A 17641-nucleotide genomic window follows, 5' to 3' on the forward strand; every position below is an offset into this window, starting at 1 on the left:
AAAGAATCAAGTCTGATATAGTTATCACATAATTTTGTTGCTATGTACAATGTCTTCTTTCTTCTACTTGCTTCACTTAGAGTCAGTTCATATAAATCTTTCCAGGCTTTTCTAAAATCAGCCTGTTTATCATTTTATAGAGCAATAATATTCCATTTCTTTCATATACCATAACTTATTCAGCCATTCCCCATGTGATGGGCATCTAATCATTTTCCATTTCTTTACCATCACAAAAAAGTGATTACAAATGTTTTTGCACATGTACATCCTTTTTCTTCTTTTATGATTTCTTTGGAATCCACTGCTGGATCAAAGATATGCAGAGCTTTATAGCCCTTTGGCCATAGTTCTAAATTACTCTCCAGAAAGGTTGAATCCATTCACAACTTCACCAACAAAGTCATTTCTATTTAAAGGTATTCTTTTCTTCAGTATTTTTGTGCCTCTTTTACTAATTTGTTAATTCTCTTTTCATAATTCTCTTTCTTTCCAAACAACCTTAAAATACCACCTCAAACCAAATTTTGAAGTAATGGAGTTAAAAAAAAAAAAAAAAAAAGGTCAGGGTGAGATACTTTTCTTCCCTAAAAAAAGTTAAAAATCCAGCTTAAAAAGTTAGTTCAATTGAAATGGAAGCCTGACTGACACTGATCAGCAACACTATTGCTGTATTGTATTGTGTATTTTTATACAATATTGGGTTACAATCCCACTCTATCATTCATATCTTTCTTAGGGCTTGAATCTTATTAACATTTTTTTTTTCTTTGAGGCTTTGCTTGTAGCGTTTTTCACATTGTTGTCTTCTGAATTTATGTTTTGGTGTTCCCTACCATTACAATATCTTTTTTATGGCTAAGAAGGGGTTTTTGGTTAATTGCTCATTTTTCCAATCAATTTATTGACTTTGAACTTTGTCTTAAGGTTAAACTCTGCTCTCCTAGCAATGGAGAGGCAGTATGCCAAGCTTCAAGCTTTTTCATACTGCTCTTTTCAGAGTCTTTTTCTGAGGATCTGTAAGGTTTTGGTACTTACAAGATATTATGATCATGGGAAAGATAAATAAGACAAAAATATTATTTTGGGATCCACATTCAGTCCCCATAGTCCTTTCTCTAGATGCAGATCGCTCTCTCCATCACAAGTCTACTGGAACTGGCCTGAATCACTTCATTTTTGAAAAGTCTATAATCATGACTTTCAGATAGACCAATAATTTTTAATTATCTCTCCCAAATCTATTTTTCAGGTCAGTTGTTTTTCCAATGAGAAAATTTTACATTTTTGTGCCAAATTTCATATTTTTCCCAGATGCCCAAGTTCACATTTTTCCTGTTTTCATTCTTTTGGATTTGTTTTATTGTATCTCTATTTCTCAAAAAGTCATTAGCTTCCATCTGATCGATTATAATTTTTAAGGCATTATTTTCTTTAGTGAGCTTGTATGCTTCCTTTCTCCTATTTGACTAATTTTGCTCTCTAAGGCATTCACCCCATTGTTTTTGTTTTTGTTTTTGTTTTGTTCTGTTTGTATTTCTGTTTGCAACACTTTCAATTCTATGCCCATTTTTCCTCTAGTTCTCTTATTTTTAAGTTCTTCCATGGTCTGAGACCAATTCTTATTTTTCCTGGGGACTTTGGATATAGGAGTTTTGACTTTATCATCTTCTGAGTATGTATTTTAATCTTATTTTTCTCCATAGTAGCTTTGTATAGTCAGAATCTTTTCCTATTGTTTGCTCATTTCCCCAAATATTACTTGGATTTTCACTGTTTGTTAAAGTAAGGCTCTATTTCAAGGGTGGAAGATGCAATGTCCCAGACTTCAAGGATTTTGCACAGCTGTTTTCAGAGATCCTTCTTTGGACTTGTACTGTGAGCCAGCACTTCTACCTAGATTTGCGTTATGGATAAAGCAACAGAGTTCTGTCATAATGTCAGCAAAGAGGACCCTGCAATCTCCCTCTGCTAGCTGTTTCAACTCTTCCCCCATCCCAGCTGCCATGTGCTGAGATCTCTGGAAGCCACTGGCATTGGCAATGCGCTGTTGCCTGCAGTGTTGATTCAGTGGCTCTCCAAGCCTGATCCTGAGTTGGAAGTCCCCATACACCATAGTGCACCAAATATTTCCTGCTGAGTTTTTCTTGGCCTCTGTGGGTTGAGAGGTCTGGAGATCACTACTACTGGCACCAAATTAGAAGCTCCATGGCTTGTTCCTGGTTTCATGGGCCTTGGGCTATGCTGGTATGGCCTGCATAGCAATTGCACTCAGACTCACCCCAATGCAATAGACCCTTCCTACCAACCTTTCAAGCTGCCTTCAGCTGGAAAATTATTCCACTATGTCTTTTTGTGAGTTATGATGCTCTATAATTTGTTTAGAGTCATTATTAAAAGGGTCTAGGGGAGAGCTCCAGCAAATTCCCACTTTCACTCCAATAATTTTGGCTCTGCTTCTGAGCAGGCAGATTAAAAAAAAAAACAACAAAAACCTAGAAATACTTACATGAACTGATGCTGAGTGAAGTGAGCAGAACCAGGAGAATATTGTACACAGTAATAATAACATGGTATGATGATCAACTATTGCTGACTTAGCTCTTCTCTAAAATACAGTGATCTAAGACAACTCCAAAAGACTCATGATAGAAATGCTATTCCCATCCAGAGAATGAACTATTTGAATGCACATAAAAGTATACTGTTTTCATTTTTTGTTTGTTTTTTAAAGATTTTTTTTTCTTTTACAACCTAACTAATGTAAAAATATGTTTTACATGATTGTACATGTATAACCTTTATGAAATTGCTTGTCATCTTGGAGACAGGGAAAGGAAGGAAGAAAGAAATATTTGGAACCCAAAATCTTTCAAAAAGTAAATAAATGTTGAACACTGTCTTTACACATAAATGGGAAACGTACGATACTCTAAATTTAAAAAGAAAAAAATAGAATTGCCCATTGTTCTTTATGAGGCTATTTAGACATACAATTTAACCCAAATAATATCTTTTTTTTAATAACTTTTTATTGACAGAACCCATGCCAGGGTAATTTTTTACAACATTATCCCTTATACTCACTTCTGTTCTGATTTTTCCCTTCCCTTCCTTCACCCCCTCCCCAAGATGGCAAGCAGTCCTATACATGTTAAATAGGTTACAGTATATCCTAGATACAATATATGTGTGCAGAACTGAACAGTTCTCTTGTTGCACAGGGAGAATTGGATTCAGAAGGTAGAAATAACCCATAACCCAAATAATATCAAGTTTTGTTGTTTTCTTTTGTTTTTTAGAGTAACCAATAAAAACCCTAGCAGCAGATTCTATAAGAGATCTATTGTTTTAAATTGTTTATACTTCTAATGGCTGAGAAAGAGTATAAGTAGGAACCATTTCTACAAATAACCTGGATTACATTTTATATGTATAAACTAACAATTTTATTAAAAATTTGGAATAAGTAGCTCTCCCTATCTGAATGATTTTGATTTTTGGAGGGGGGAAGGGGAAGATGTGGGAGGTAAGGACCCAATCCTTTACTTTGAATTAGTCTTCTCTCAGTAAGAAGTCTGAGACTTAGGAAACTTCCTTGACTTAGAAAATTTCTGACTTTTTTTGTGTTATGTTTTGTTTCAGAAGTTTAGCTTTTGTTTTCCTGCTCTGGAAAACACTCTTTTTGGCATGGTTTGCTTTTCTTTTTCACTTTCATAGGAAGTAGAAAAAAATTTTGAGTGCCAAAGATAGTTTTGTTTCTAGCTATAGCCTGGAATATTTTTAATCTATTTTTTATGTCTTATGGTTTTTTGGAGGTGTAACAAATTTATCTATATAAGTATAATAAGGTATAACAAAATCATCTATAAAATTATAGAATTATTGCATTGTATAATGTATAATTTTACAATGATATTGTATGTAACATCATTATATGATTTTATATATAATATGTCTACATTCTATATATTATATATAATTTTCTATTACATATAATATATTCTCTCTATATATGTAATTATAAATACATTATATATGTATAATGTCCAATATATCTACATTATACAATTATGTAATCACTGTATTTTTAGATTATATTTCATAAAAATCTGAATGCTACTAAATACATAATTACTTGTTATATGTTGATAGATGAAAAAAAATCAGTCACTGATATTCTGAAGTGGCCCCATGTTCTAATGTTATTTGTGACTTTGATTATGTGCAGTCAGCCTGCAGAAAAGGGCAGCTGATGTCATCAGATCTATGTACCACAGAAACCATTGCTAACTATAGTCAAGGTGAGATAATTATTATAAACTTATCCACAGGGCTCAGCCTTATGAGGTTCCAGACCTTCAGAATTATGAGCCATATGAGCAAAACAAGGCAATATCAGCACCAGTGTTGAATTACAGTCACAGTCTGAAATATTCAGGTAAGAGATGGGAGTGCACAATGCTATTCTCAGTGAAGAGGTATAAAGCTAAGGGAATAAAGGGTATAAAAACCTGAATAACAGATCCACTTTTTGTCTTAAGTGTGGATTAGATAGTAATACTTATTTTGGATGTGCTAGCAAAGGCAACAGTGCCTCACTCATTAAGAATTTAAAATCTTCTGATTCAACTTTGGGAATTTGGAGTGGGGCCAGGGAGGAAATCACCTTGGAACATAGAGTTATATCCATCTCATTATTATTTCCTTATGGATTTATTCCATATATGCTCATAGGATCTCATACAGAGATGATAGTAAAAATTGAGAATTTGGCCTGCAATTCTATCCTCTACAGTGGATCTCAAGTTACCATCATTTTCCAATCTTTTTATGATAGGTATTGAGTAAAATGCCTTTAAAGACTTTGACAAAGCTTGAACTTGATGTTTTGAGTGGCTATGTCTGAGATATATTCAGGTAAGTTTGAACTTACCTAAGGAAGTTGTTAGTGCTCAAAGAAGAATGGACACTCTGGTGCTGGTATATCCAGATCATTCAACAATCCACTGGATTGTCAAATATGATTGGAACTAATTTTAGCCTTTTCAAAATTCTAGTAGGATACTTCAAGGGACAAGCTGTGTCTCAATATCTGCACACTTTGACCATCCATGCATAATGTACCGTGGCTTACAAAACAATAGTGACAAGAAGTTCCAGCGAATACCACAATGGAGGCCATGACTTTTCATTCTGTGTACTGGGCCTTGAAGATTGATTTTGGTTACTCCTTAATATTACAAGGATAGATTGAGTCTGGGACTCAGCAAGAGAACAGGTATGTTCTTATTATATGGGTGGGATGTGAGATGTGCTTGAAGTGCAACCCACAGAATCCAGCTCATTAATTTCAGACCATTCAAAGAAAGATCTAGGATGATTTCTCTCTGTGTGATGAATAATCTCAGAAACCATTTTCAAAGAAATGATGGTTAATGGCATCATCTTAGAATGCAGCAGCACTTTTGTATCACCTATAGTGATAGGACCTAAGAAAAATGAAATGAAAGGAATATATGTAGATTTCTAAACTTGAAAAAAAAACTAAATTATTCTGAGCAATGGGTATAAGATGTACCAGATTGTCTGCTATCACTTGGTGGTTTTCAGTCTATGACTTGCAATGTACCAGATTTTTATGTCTAAGGGACAAGGATTTCATCTTCTCAAGGACTTACAAATTAGCTAGAAAATTATTTCATCAAAGTAATTGAGAAAATAAGCAACTTGGCTTTTGATAAAAATTACCTGAGAGAAAAGAAAGAGTCCTCTCCTTATTATTCACAGCATAAAGAACTGGACTTTCTAGTGAGCAGGGGAAGAGAGATGCACACTCATCTAGTAAATGACTGAGATAGAGACTGCCCACCAGCTGTACAAACATTTTCTGACCCAGATATAAGCACCCAAAGTGATATAGACAGCAAATGATATATACAACTGAACAGAGATGCAGGCCTTTCATGTTCCAAACTGCCACAGAGACTCATAGGGTACAGATTCAATTCATAGCGTTTGACCATACTGACTGCCAACCTGGAATAGCTGCCAGCCCAGATATAGACACATAAGTCTACAGCAATCCTATGATCAGCCCATATCAATTCCTGGCTCTGATATAGAAGCAGAGAGATTTGTCAGTGACAGGAGAAATAAGTCTATTAGACCAATCACCTGGCTAAGTTATAGTATTATGCTTAAACCTAAAAGCATAAAGTTATGGTATTATGCTTAATCCTAAAGGTATGTATCTGCGAGATAATACTAAAAATTACCTATCTGAAATGTGGCTTAGATGTAAATATATATATATATATATATATATATATATATACACATATATATATATTGTTGTTATATATGTGAATTATATGTTTGAGTATGGTGGATTTTTAAATTTTTCTGTCATATTTATTAGACAATATTTTGTGTTATGTTCATGTTATATCAATTTCTCTTAATTCTTTTGTGAATAGGTTAATGCTTATAGATAAACTGTATTTTATATTTATGTCTATTAATAGTAATATTGTTGCATCTAGCTATCTTCATTTTGTTAGACATATTGCTTTCGATTGACCACCATGTTCTATTGATATTCATATGCATTTAAAATATGTTATGTCTTATGTCCTATATGGAATTAAGCATGTTGTCACTGTGGTATCCTTCCAGGTGATGCTTGGTATAGTACCATGTCCACTGCATGTATTAATATGCATTACTAATATTTTTCAGTTTCAATGGTAATAAAAGTTGGTTATCTGGGACACTTTCAGAGTAAGGAATATAATTTGCAAACTAGTTTTCTTGTAAAGGCAAAGATTTTTTTAAAAAAAAATGATAAGTGGGAAGGAAGGGGAAAGGTAGACTATGATACAATCTTTTCTGGGCCTGAGTACTTTCCCATGACAAGCCCACCAGTGCAGGACAATAGGAGCATTCTCCATCCTGTGGAAAAAGTTCTTATGCTATTGTTTAATATCTTAAGGGTTGTAATTTGGTCAGAGACAGAACCTGGGATACCAGGAAAATTATCCTTGTTGTCTGAAAGTGCTGATACTTGTGTTTATACTATATATATATTTACAAATTTTTAAACTGCCCCAGCTGATCTTTGCAAGGGGGTTGCAAAGTGTTTTGACTTAGGGAAGAGACGTAAACCCTACTGAAAACCCTTTATTATGGGATTCTCTTTATTGGTGAAAATAAATTTCTGGTGCTTTTGTAAAGTGTGGGGCAGAGTTTGACAGAAGAGTTCAAGTCTCTTCAGTTCTTCTTGAAACAGAATTTTGAGTTCTTTTTAAGCTTCTAGTCTATTCATGAATTTTTGGCTTCCAGCTTTGAGAGGAAAGCTAAAAGGAACCAACCCTACCTCCTGAACAATAATATCCTGGGAAGAACCTGACATGAGAAAAGCAGCCAGTGTCCATCATACACTAGAGACTTTGGGGAACCTCTCCCTCGGTTGAGGTCTGAAACTCTTGCTTGGTTGAGCTGCTTACCTCACTCCCAATGAAAGAGCTCCTTTACTCTGTATTGCCTGACACATTCTCATATGAATACTTTCTCTGATTTCTGTGTTGCTACAGTTTGAATAAATGGGAATTCTTCAATAATTTCTATGTGTGCTCATTTGTAAAACTGTCTTGGGGGATGGAGAGTCAAGCCTTATACATAAAGCTCAATGTTCTCCTTCCCCTAATAATGAAACAATGATTAGCTTCAACCTGATCATATTCCCTAGACTAACAATATTTAAGGAAGTGATTCTAGAATTCTAATCTGGTACATTCACCCTTCTCTCTGAGGAGAACAGAATGGTTTCCAGCTCCCTCAAACTTTTGCTTCTTCTGGTAGGAATTCAAAGTCTTCTTTGGTGAAGAGTGAGGAAAAAGAGGATAGAGTTGTCTTTTCTACCTTCCTTGGAGCCACACAATGATACCCCCAAACTACATGTGAAGGGACAGACCCTCACAACACATGGGGTCTCATTACACATATAAAATGCATATACATTTTGTCCTATTCCATCAAGGCAGAAAGACGAAGTCATCGATCACTCTTTAGGAAGAAGTGTATAGAGGTCTAATTGCTTGCATGAAAAGCTTTTCCTTTAAGGCTCTGGTAGAGATCAAAAAAGCCATTCTTGGTTTTAGAGCAGTCTTTGATCTCCTTATTCTTACACAGCTTGAAATCAACACCCTTAGAGGGGATTCCCTCCCTCAAAGACTTCCTACTGCAGGTCAGAGAGTACAGAGATAGAAATTTGAGGAGACTTCTAAGACATGCAAATGTTTCTGTCCCCTCTTCCTTTCATTTTTTATTTTTAAATCTGGGGAGAAAATGAAGAACTATCAGCAGAGAGGGAGGAATGGAACTGGAATGTAGGATAGAGTTGCTTTTCCTGGATTTGATCCATGTGGATGTGAAGTACATCCATACAGCATAGGGACATTGTAGAGACACAGTGAGTGTCTCATGCTTCCCTGACCACCAGGGAAAAGCATTTTATAGAAGAGTAGTACTTTGGGGTTTAATTGCTAAATGCATTGCCCCCCTATTTCCTGATTTGTAACAGAAGATGAAGGGAAGACGAAGGGAATAAGTAGGACCAATCAGAACTTGTTTTCCATCTTTCCTTCCAATTTGTGATGACTTCACATAAACTCTTAATTAGGGATTGTTTTCATTTCTGACTCAACTATTGTCTATTATCAGGAGCATCTGGTAAATGTTTAATGGTTACTTGAGGACAGGGGGTCAAGGGAAATGTATGCATGCACACTCAAGTTTAATTTGCATTATTAAATTTTTTTTCATCATTCCCGTAGGTTTAGACTTAAGTCTATCAGTAGAATAATAAATCAAGACTTGATTTGGAGCATTTGACAATTTCTGCAGTATAAATACTTATACTGAAAATTTAACAATCATCTCAAACCATATGAACCAGCTCCAGCTCTTTTATCCTTGTCCATAATCAAACTTGCAAAGAATCAGAGAAGTTGATGAGAAAAGTATTGTCCTTAGTATTTCTTTTCTTTTAATACAATATCATTTTTTTCTTGCTCAACATGATAAATATGACAATATGTTTTAAAGGATTGTATATATCTAACTATATCAGACTGCTTGCTGTTTTGGGGAGGGGGGAGGTGAAGGAGAGAGAAAATTTTGAAACACAAGATTTTGCAAAGGTGAATGTTGGGAAAATAAAATGTTATTGAGGAAAAAAGAAAGATAAAAAAATAATACAGTATCCTTTATTAATTTGGTTCTGAGGAGTTTTCTCTCAAACAAATTCTAATCTGTAAAGAGCAACTTTAACAAAGGTAGTGATTGAGTATTCTGGAAATGACAATTTAGACCCATCAACCCATCAATCACCAAAGATTTATTAAATGCCTACAACATGCTAGCTATGGGCAACATAGAAAGTACTGGGCATGAAATCAGCAAAACCAGATTTCAAATCTAACTGTCTGTACAGCACTGAGCAAGGCACTTAATACTTGACTACATAAAACTGGAGAAGGAAATGGCAATCCACTATGGTATCTTTGCCCAGACAACCCCTATACACTGATCTACAGGTCCAGGGATCACAAAGAATAACTAAACAACAACATCCTTAAGCTAGATGCTAGGGGTACAGAAGCAAAGCTTTAAAAAAATCTCAATTTAAAAGAATTTTTTTTTCTCCTTTACTTAAATTTCTTTGTAAGGAGGTTAGCCATTTTTATTAAAATGGTACTATAATGGATTACTAGTATTTTCACTAAGTGAATCTGATAGTCTACCCTCAATGTCAACAAAGTGGTAAATCTACTTCCAAGACACCCATGATAAAGAGTAATGTAAGTACTTTGGGGAGACATTGGAATATGTTCTGTAACTACTTCTGCTAGCCACATGATGAATGATAGATAGCTTCTGGATCTGGCTATATGGCTGGAACTTGATGTGCCTTCAACAAGGCACTAATTAGTGCCTACAGCTTTAGCCATTTTTCTTTTGACTGTGCTGCTATTCGTTGATTTTTTTTTTTTATCTGATAATGCTCAGTGAGAGAAAACAGGTCAGGAATATCAGGAAGAACCAGACCAAGAATTTCATTTTGACCGGTTGGTATTTTTTGAAAGTATCCAAGTTCCAGCTTCATAGCTCCCCCAAAAAAATCTCTTCACTATTTGGCTAGCAGATTGGAACCAAATACAGAATATCTGGGCATGTTCCAAAGTCCACATGGGGATTACATCAGCAACCATAAAGACTGGGCTCATTGGCCATTCCCCTGCACTACAGAATGATCCTATCTAGGATTGTAAGAAGGCCTCAAGAGTAAAGAGATGTGGGCTGGAATCCAAATTCACTGTCTTAATGACAATGGGAGACTATATCATCTCTCTGAGTCTAAGTTTGTTGGTGCAGAAAATGAAATAATATTTACACTTCTACGCCACAAGGAAAGCACTTTGTAAAGCTTAAAGAACATAAATATGAACTTTTACTAAATATTGTGTTTTTATTCTTTAGCAAAAAGTGAGTTTCACTTTTGATGGACATTTCCTGACAACCTTAGACCCTGATATATTATACATTAAAAGTAGCTTGATGGCACAGTTAGCCCCAGACCTGGAATCAGGAGGACTTGAGTTCAAATCTGCCCTCAGACACTAGCTGTGTAATCCTGAGCAAGTCAAAAACTACTGTCAGTCCCAATAAATCAGGAAAATTTCTTCTTCCATAGGCTAGTTGCCCTTCTCTCAACCCCAAATTGATTGGCTTAGATAAAATCATAGTTCAGAATAGTTAGCTCATAAAGGCATCAATTTTCATCTCTATGAAGATGACCTATTTCTCGAACCCCAATCTCCCTCCTATATTAGATTTGTAATTGCCTATTGAACATCTCAAACTCAATCAATAATTTAAACCCAAATGTCCAAAAAAAAATTCATTATTGCCCTCCTGCCAATCTATCCTCTCTTTCTAATATTCCTATTCCTGTAAGGAGAGGACCAGTATCTTCCCAGTCATCCAGGTTTATAAAGCACTTTTCTCATAGCTCTGTGAATTAGATAGGACAGTTCATAATAACTCAAATATGTGTTGTGTTTTAAGGTTTGCAAAGCATTTCACATACATTACTTCATTCAAACCTTACAGAACTACTTTGAAGTAGGCACCTTAGGTAGGAACTATTTTACAGGTGAAGACCTGATACTCTCTACATCCTTCCAATTAGTAACAGAGGTTAGATTTCAATCTAAGTGTTCTTGACTCCAAATGTAGTAATCTTTTCATTTCATCATAATGATCTAGACCTGTGATTCATCAGTATGGGGGACTCTCAATAACTTAAATCCTTCCACCAATAATTTTCTTAGCTAGTAGTCTGGAGCACTGATGGTTAGGTGACTACCCCAAATCACATTGTTCATATGTGGTGGTTTGAACTTAAATTCATCTCCCTGTTTCTGAGGCCAGCTCTTTATTGACTGTATCAAAATTCAGAAATGGTCCCACTAAAGTCACATATAATGATTCCTGTGGCCCATACTGATTCAGAAAATTATATATTTACACTACCTATGTTCTATGATATTTTTATTTATTTTGTTAAATATTTCCCAATGACATTTTAATATGGTTTGATATAGTAGGTAATTGCTTGCCCCTACAAACAGCATTTGGAACACTTCTGTATTATATCCAGGTATAGTGGATCTCAGCTATATACAGTTATTCCCTCAATATCATGAGAATATGGGAGCAGTTAGAGTGGATAGAGTAGATAGAGCACTGGCCCTGGAGTCAGAGGACCTGAATTCAAATCCTGAATCAGACACTTTATACTTCTTAACTTTGACCTTGAACAAGTCATTTAATCCCAATTGCCTTACCAAATAATAATAATAAAAGATCATGGAGATATGGTTGCAGCATCCCACCCAACCCATTCCCATGATCTGAAAAATCCAAGTAAAGTTTTTTAACCCTCCCTTCAAACCAGAGAAGAAATCTTTTTTTTTTTCTTTTTCTTTTATGGGGTATTTAAAGAACATTTTTGGAAAATTTGTGTTAAGTATTTTTATGTCACCTGCTATTCTTCATGTGTCATCTGTAGCTTTCAAAAAACTCCCAAAAAATTCCCACTTAATTTCTTAATCCAGTCAACATATGGAAGCCTTGATGGACAAAGTCACGTGTGGAAGGAATAACCTTAACTTTAAACAACAACTACAACAATTACTGATTTCTATAGCACTTTAAAGTTTAAAAAGTCAAAGTTGGGTATGATAGATCTTTGGAGAAAACTGAATGGAGACAGAAAGGAGTACACTTTCTTCTCAGCAGTTCATGGAACTTATACAAAAATTAACCATATATTAGGACATAAAGACCTCAAAATTAAATGCAGAAAGGCAGAAATAGTAAGTGCATTATTTTCAGATCACAATGCAATAAAAACTACATATTTAATTATATTTGATTAGAAAAAGGAAAGAGGAAGTGTTAGTCTTAAAAATGAAAAAGGAGAACTTTCCACCAGTGAAGAGGAAATTAGAGCAATAATTAGGAGTTGCTTTGCCCAACTTTATGCAAATAAATTTGATAACCTAAGTAAAATGGATGACTATCTTCAAAAATATAGGCTGCCCAGATTAACAGAGGAAGCAAATTGCTTAAATAGTACCATTTTACAAAAAAAAAAAAATAGAACAAGCTATTAATCAACCCCCCAGGACCAAATGGATTTACTTGTGAATTCTAGCAAATATTTAAAGAACAATTAACTCCCATGTTATATAAACTATTTGGAAAAAATAGGGAATGAAGGACTCCCACCAAATTCCTTTTATGACAAAGACATGGTACTGATACCTAAACCAGGTAGGTTGAAAACAGAAAAAGAAAATTATAGACCAATCTTCCTAATGAATATTGATGTAAAAATCTTAAATAAAATATTAGCAAAAAGATTATCCCCAGGATAATACACCATGACCAAGTAGGATTTATATCAGGAATACAGGGCTGGTTCAATATTAGGAAAACTATTAGCAAAATTGACTATATCAATAACCAAATTAAAAACCATATGATCATCTCAATAGATGCAGAAAAAGCATTTGATAAAATGCAACATCCATTCCTATTAAAAACACTTGAGAGTATAGGAATAAATGAACTTTTCCTTAAAATAGTCAGTAGTATCTATTAAAAACCATCAGCAAGCATCATATGTAATGGTGATGAACTGGAACCATTCCCAACGAGTTCAGGAGTGAAATAAGGTTGCCCACTATCACCATTACTATTCAACATTGTATTAGAAATGCTAGCTTCAGCAATAAGAGTTGAGAAAGAGATTAAAGGGATTAGAGTAGGTAATGAGGAAACCAAAGTATCACTCTTTGCTGATGATATGATGGAATACTTAGAGAACCCCAGAGATTCTACTAAAAACTATTAGAAACAATCCATAACTTTAGCAAAATTGCAGGATACAAAATAAATCCACATAAACCATCAGCATTCTTATATATCACTGATAAAATCCAACAGCTAGAGATACAAAGAGAAATCCCATTTAAAATAACTGCTGAGAGTATAAAATATTTGGGAATGTATCTGCCAAAGGAAAGTCAGGAATTATATGAGCAAAACTACAAAACACTTTCCACACAAATAAAGTCAGATCTAACCAAATGGAAAAATATAAAGTGCTCTTGGATAGGTCAAACATATATAATAAAGATGACAATACTACCTAAACTAATCTATTTATTTAGTTCTATACCAATCAGACTCCCAAAAAACTATTTTAATGACCTAAAAAAAATAACAAGAAAATTCATCTGGAAGAACAAAAGGTCAAGACTTACAAGAGAACTAATGAAAAAAAAAAAAATCAAATGAAGGTAGCCTAGCTGTACCAGATCTAAAACTATATTATAAAGCAGCAGTCACCAAAAACATTTGGTATTGGCTAAAAGACTAGTTGATCAGTGGAATAGGTTAGGTTCAATAACAATCATAGTCTAGTTTTTGACAAACCCAAAGAGTCCAGCTTTTGGGATAAGAATTCATTGTTAGACAAAAACTGCTGGGAAAATTGGAAATTAGTATGGCAGAAACTAGGTATTGACCCACACTTAACACTATATACCAAGATAAGGTCAAAATGGGTTCATGATCTAGGTATAAAGAATGCGATTATAAATAAATTAGAAGAACATAGGATAGTTTACTTGTCAGACCTATGGAGGAGGAAGTTATTTGTAACCAAAGAAGAACTAGAGATCATTATTTATCACAAAATAGAAAATTTTGATTATATCAAATTAAAAAGTTTTTGTACAAACAAAATTAATGCAGACAAGATTAGAAGGGAAGCAATAACCGGGAAAACATTTTTACAGTCAAAGGTTCTGATAAAGGCCTCATTTCCAAAATATATAGAGAATTGATTCTATTTATAAGAAATCAAGCCATTCTCCAATTGATAAATGATCAAAGGAATGAATCAAATGAACAGACAATTTTCAAATGAAAAAATGTAAACTATTTCTAACCATATGAAAAAATGCTCCAAATCATTATTAAACAGAGAAATGCAAATTAAGACATCTTTGAGATACTACTACAAACCTCTCAGATTAATTTGGATGACAGAAAAAGATAATGCTGAATGTTGGGGATGTGGTAAAACTGGGACACTGATGCATTATTGGTGGAATCGTGAATGCATCCAACCATTCTGGAGAGCAATTTGGATCTATGCTCAAAAAGTTATCAAACTGTACATATCCTTTGATCCAGCAGTGTTACTACTGGGCTTATATCCCAAAGCAATCTTAAAGAAGGGAAAGGGACCTGTATGTGCAAAAATATTTGTGGCAGCCCTTTTTGTAGTGGCTAGAAACTGGAAATTTAATGGATGCCCATCAATTAGAGAATGGCTGAATAAGTTGTGGTATATGAATGTTATGGAATATTATTGTTCTGTAAGAAATGACCAGCAGGATGATTTCAGACTTACATGAACTGAGTGAGATGAGCAGAACCAGAAGATCATTACACACTTCAACAACAATACTATATGATGATCAATTCTGATGGGCGTGGCTCTCTTCAACAATGAGATGAATCAAATCAGTTCAATTTGTTCAATAATGAAGAGAACCAGCTACATCCAGCAAAAGAACTATGGGAAATGAATGTGAACCACAACATAGCATTTCCATTCCTTCTGTTTTTGTTTACTTGCATTTTTGTTTTCCTTCTCAGGTTATTTTTACCTTTTTTCTAAGTTTGATTTTTCTTGTGCAACAAAATAACTGTATGGATATGTATACATATGCTGTATTTAACATATACTTTAACATATTTAACATGCATCGGTCTACCTGCCATCTGGGGGAGGGGGTGGGGGGAAGGAGGGGAAAAGTTGAAACAAAGTTTTGCAAGGGTCAATGCTGAAAAATTACCAATGCATATATCTTGTACATAAAAAGCTATTAAAAAATTTAAAAAGTCAACTTATACTTTATTTTCTAAAATGAATAAATCATGAAATACAATAAAAAAAGTTTAGAAAGTCATTATCTTCACATTATATTCTCTTCCCTTCCTCATTTTGATCTCTTGATAAGTTAATTTAACTCCAGCATCTTCTTCTCTTTAGTCCCTTGAAAATATTTGTCCTGCCAAGCCCTAACCTTAGACCACTCTCACCAACCCATCTTCCCTCCTGCTGAACATATACTACTGAACAAAAGTGGAGAAAAACCACCTAAAATTAGCTAACTAGATTCACTACAGGTTGATATTACATAATCTCAATTTGGCCCTCACTGCAGCAAAGCAATCTTTTTACACATACCTAATTGATTTTTTCTCATTTGTTGCAATGGTTCTTATAAATTTTTCCTCCCTTCCTCAAACACCAATGGTTACCTCTCCCTCCATCCTTTCAGCTGAGAAGTTTGTCTCATATTTTACTGAAAAGATTAAGGACTTTTGCCAAGAACTCCCTCTTTTCCTTTCTTCCTCATTTTTGCTAAGAACTCCCTCTATCAACTCTACTCTCTCACTTAATATTCAGACATTCAGTTGGCTGCATGCCTTCAAGTTTGTCCATATCTCCCCTATCCTCAAAAAACCTCTGCAAACCAGTCATCCCCACTCTATATTCTCAACCTCTCCCTTTTGTGGCTAGACTGTGGCTAGTTGACTGACTAACAAGTAACATTATTATAAAAAATCAAATCTCTTGGCCTTATCTATATAATAATAGGGGTTAGATAAGATGATCTCTGAAACCCCTAATTGCTCTAATATTCTGTGGATCTTCTCCCCTGGGAAAAATTGACTACTACTTAACAGACATTTATCAACATATCTAATATGTTGAGCCCCTGAAACTTTGCTGGGTGCTAAAGAAACAAAAACAAAACTGAAAACAGCATCTGCCTTTATCACAAATTATAAATGTCTGCTATTTTTAATAAATGCTTGTCTTATCATGCCATAGTATTAACATTCTTTTCAGGGAAACAAAATATATACAGAACAATATGAAACAAACAAGAATGCTCAATTTACAGTTTTTAAAATTGGTCCTTCAAGGTCCCCCCAAATATGTCAATAGTGAAATAATCTATTACTGAGATTCAGTATTTAGTTACAGGTATAATTGCTTCATTGAACACACTCCACCGACTTTTTTTTTTTTTTTTTTTTTTTTTTGAAAATCCTATTTACAAGTTTGAACATTACCTTTCTGGCTTGCTTTCTCCTTTTCTCCCATCAGATGACTGGATCTCTCCCTCAGGTCTGATCCAAATATTAAATTCTTTCCACCTTTCCATAATCCACACTGTGGTGAAATTACCCTTGTGGTTGGGTGGCTAATCCTAGGAGCTGGCCACATAGTCCAAGAGGGTAATCATCACGTCAGAAATAGATTTCATTGCCTACTAGATTAATACTGGTGGTTTTATCTTGGCCCTTTCCTATGCAGATTTCAAAAACATCCTACCAATATTCCTGCATTTTTCAGAGTAGTTTGGAAATGAAGAGGAAAAACAGAGGGGAAAAAAAGAAGGAAGGAAGGAAGAGAGAGAGGGAGGAAGGAAGGAAGGAAGGAAGGAAGGAAGGAAGGAAGGAAGGAAGGAAGGAAGGAAGGAAGGAAGGAAGGAAGGAAGGAAGGAAGGAGGGAGGGAGGGAGGGAGGGAGGGAGAAAGGGAGGGAAGGAAGGAGGGAGAGAAGGGAGGGAGAGGAAGTTGAGGAGAGGGAGAAAATTGCGGGGAGGGAATTATTAAGCATCTACTATGTTCTAGAAATTCTATTAAACATTTTGCAAATACAGTCTTATTTGTTTCACACAATAAACCTGGGAGGTACTTGCTATTTTATCTCCATTTTGCAGTTAGGAAACTTGTAACGTTCTAGTTTGGTTTCCTGGGGGTCTCTGGGGCAGCCTTCTTTTCAGCCAAGTAATCACCATAAGAATAGCCAGGAGTTAAAGTCCAAATTCTTTATTGCCTCCTTGTCTGGAGCCGGGCTAGCTTTCTAAAAGGCCTTCGGAGTCTTGCTTTCTGTGGAGAAGTGCAGGAGGCCAGGC

The 17641-nt window shown here is 34.9% G+C and overlaps 1 long non-coding RNA gene across 1 annotated transcript in view; it reads right to left on the reverse strand.

Annotated features, from left to right (window-relative positions):
- Positions 1 to 17152, reverse strand: part of LOC116420041 — a 72159-nt gene extending 55007 nt beyond the window's left edge. Inside the window, exon 1 of the long non-coding RNA XR_004230368.1 lies at positions 16795 to 17152. This is a non-coding gene — a long non-coding RNA (uncharacterized LOC116420041). The remainder of the gene's footprint in view (positions 1 to 16794) is intronic.
- Positions 17153 to 17641: the final 489 nt, after the last annotated feature.

Source organism: Sarcophilus harrisii, chromosome 6, assembly GCF_902635505.1.
Source record: "Sarcophilus harrisii chromosome 6, mSarHar1.11, whole genome shotgun sequence".
In the NCBI taxonomy this organism is placed as follows: domain Eukaryota; kingdom Metazoa; phylum Chordata; class Mammalia; order Dasyuromorphia; family Dasyuridae; genus Sarcophilus; species Sarcophilus harrisii.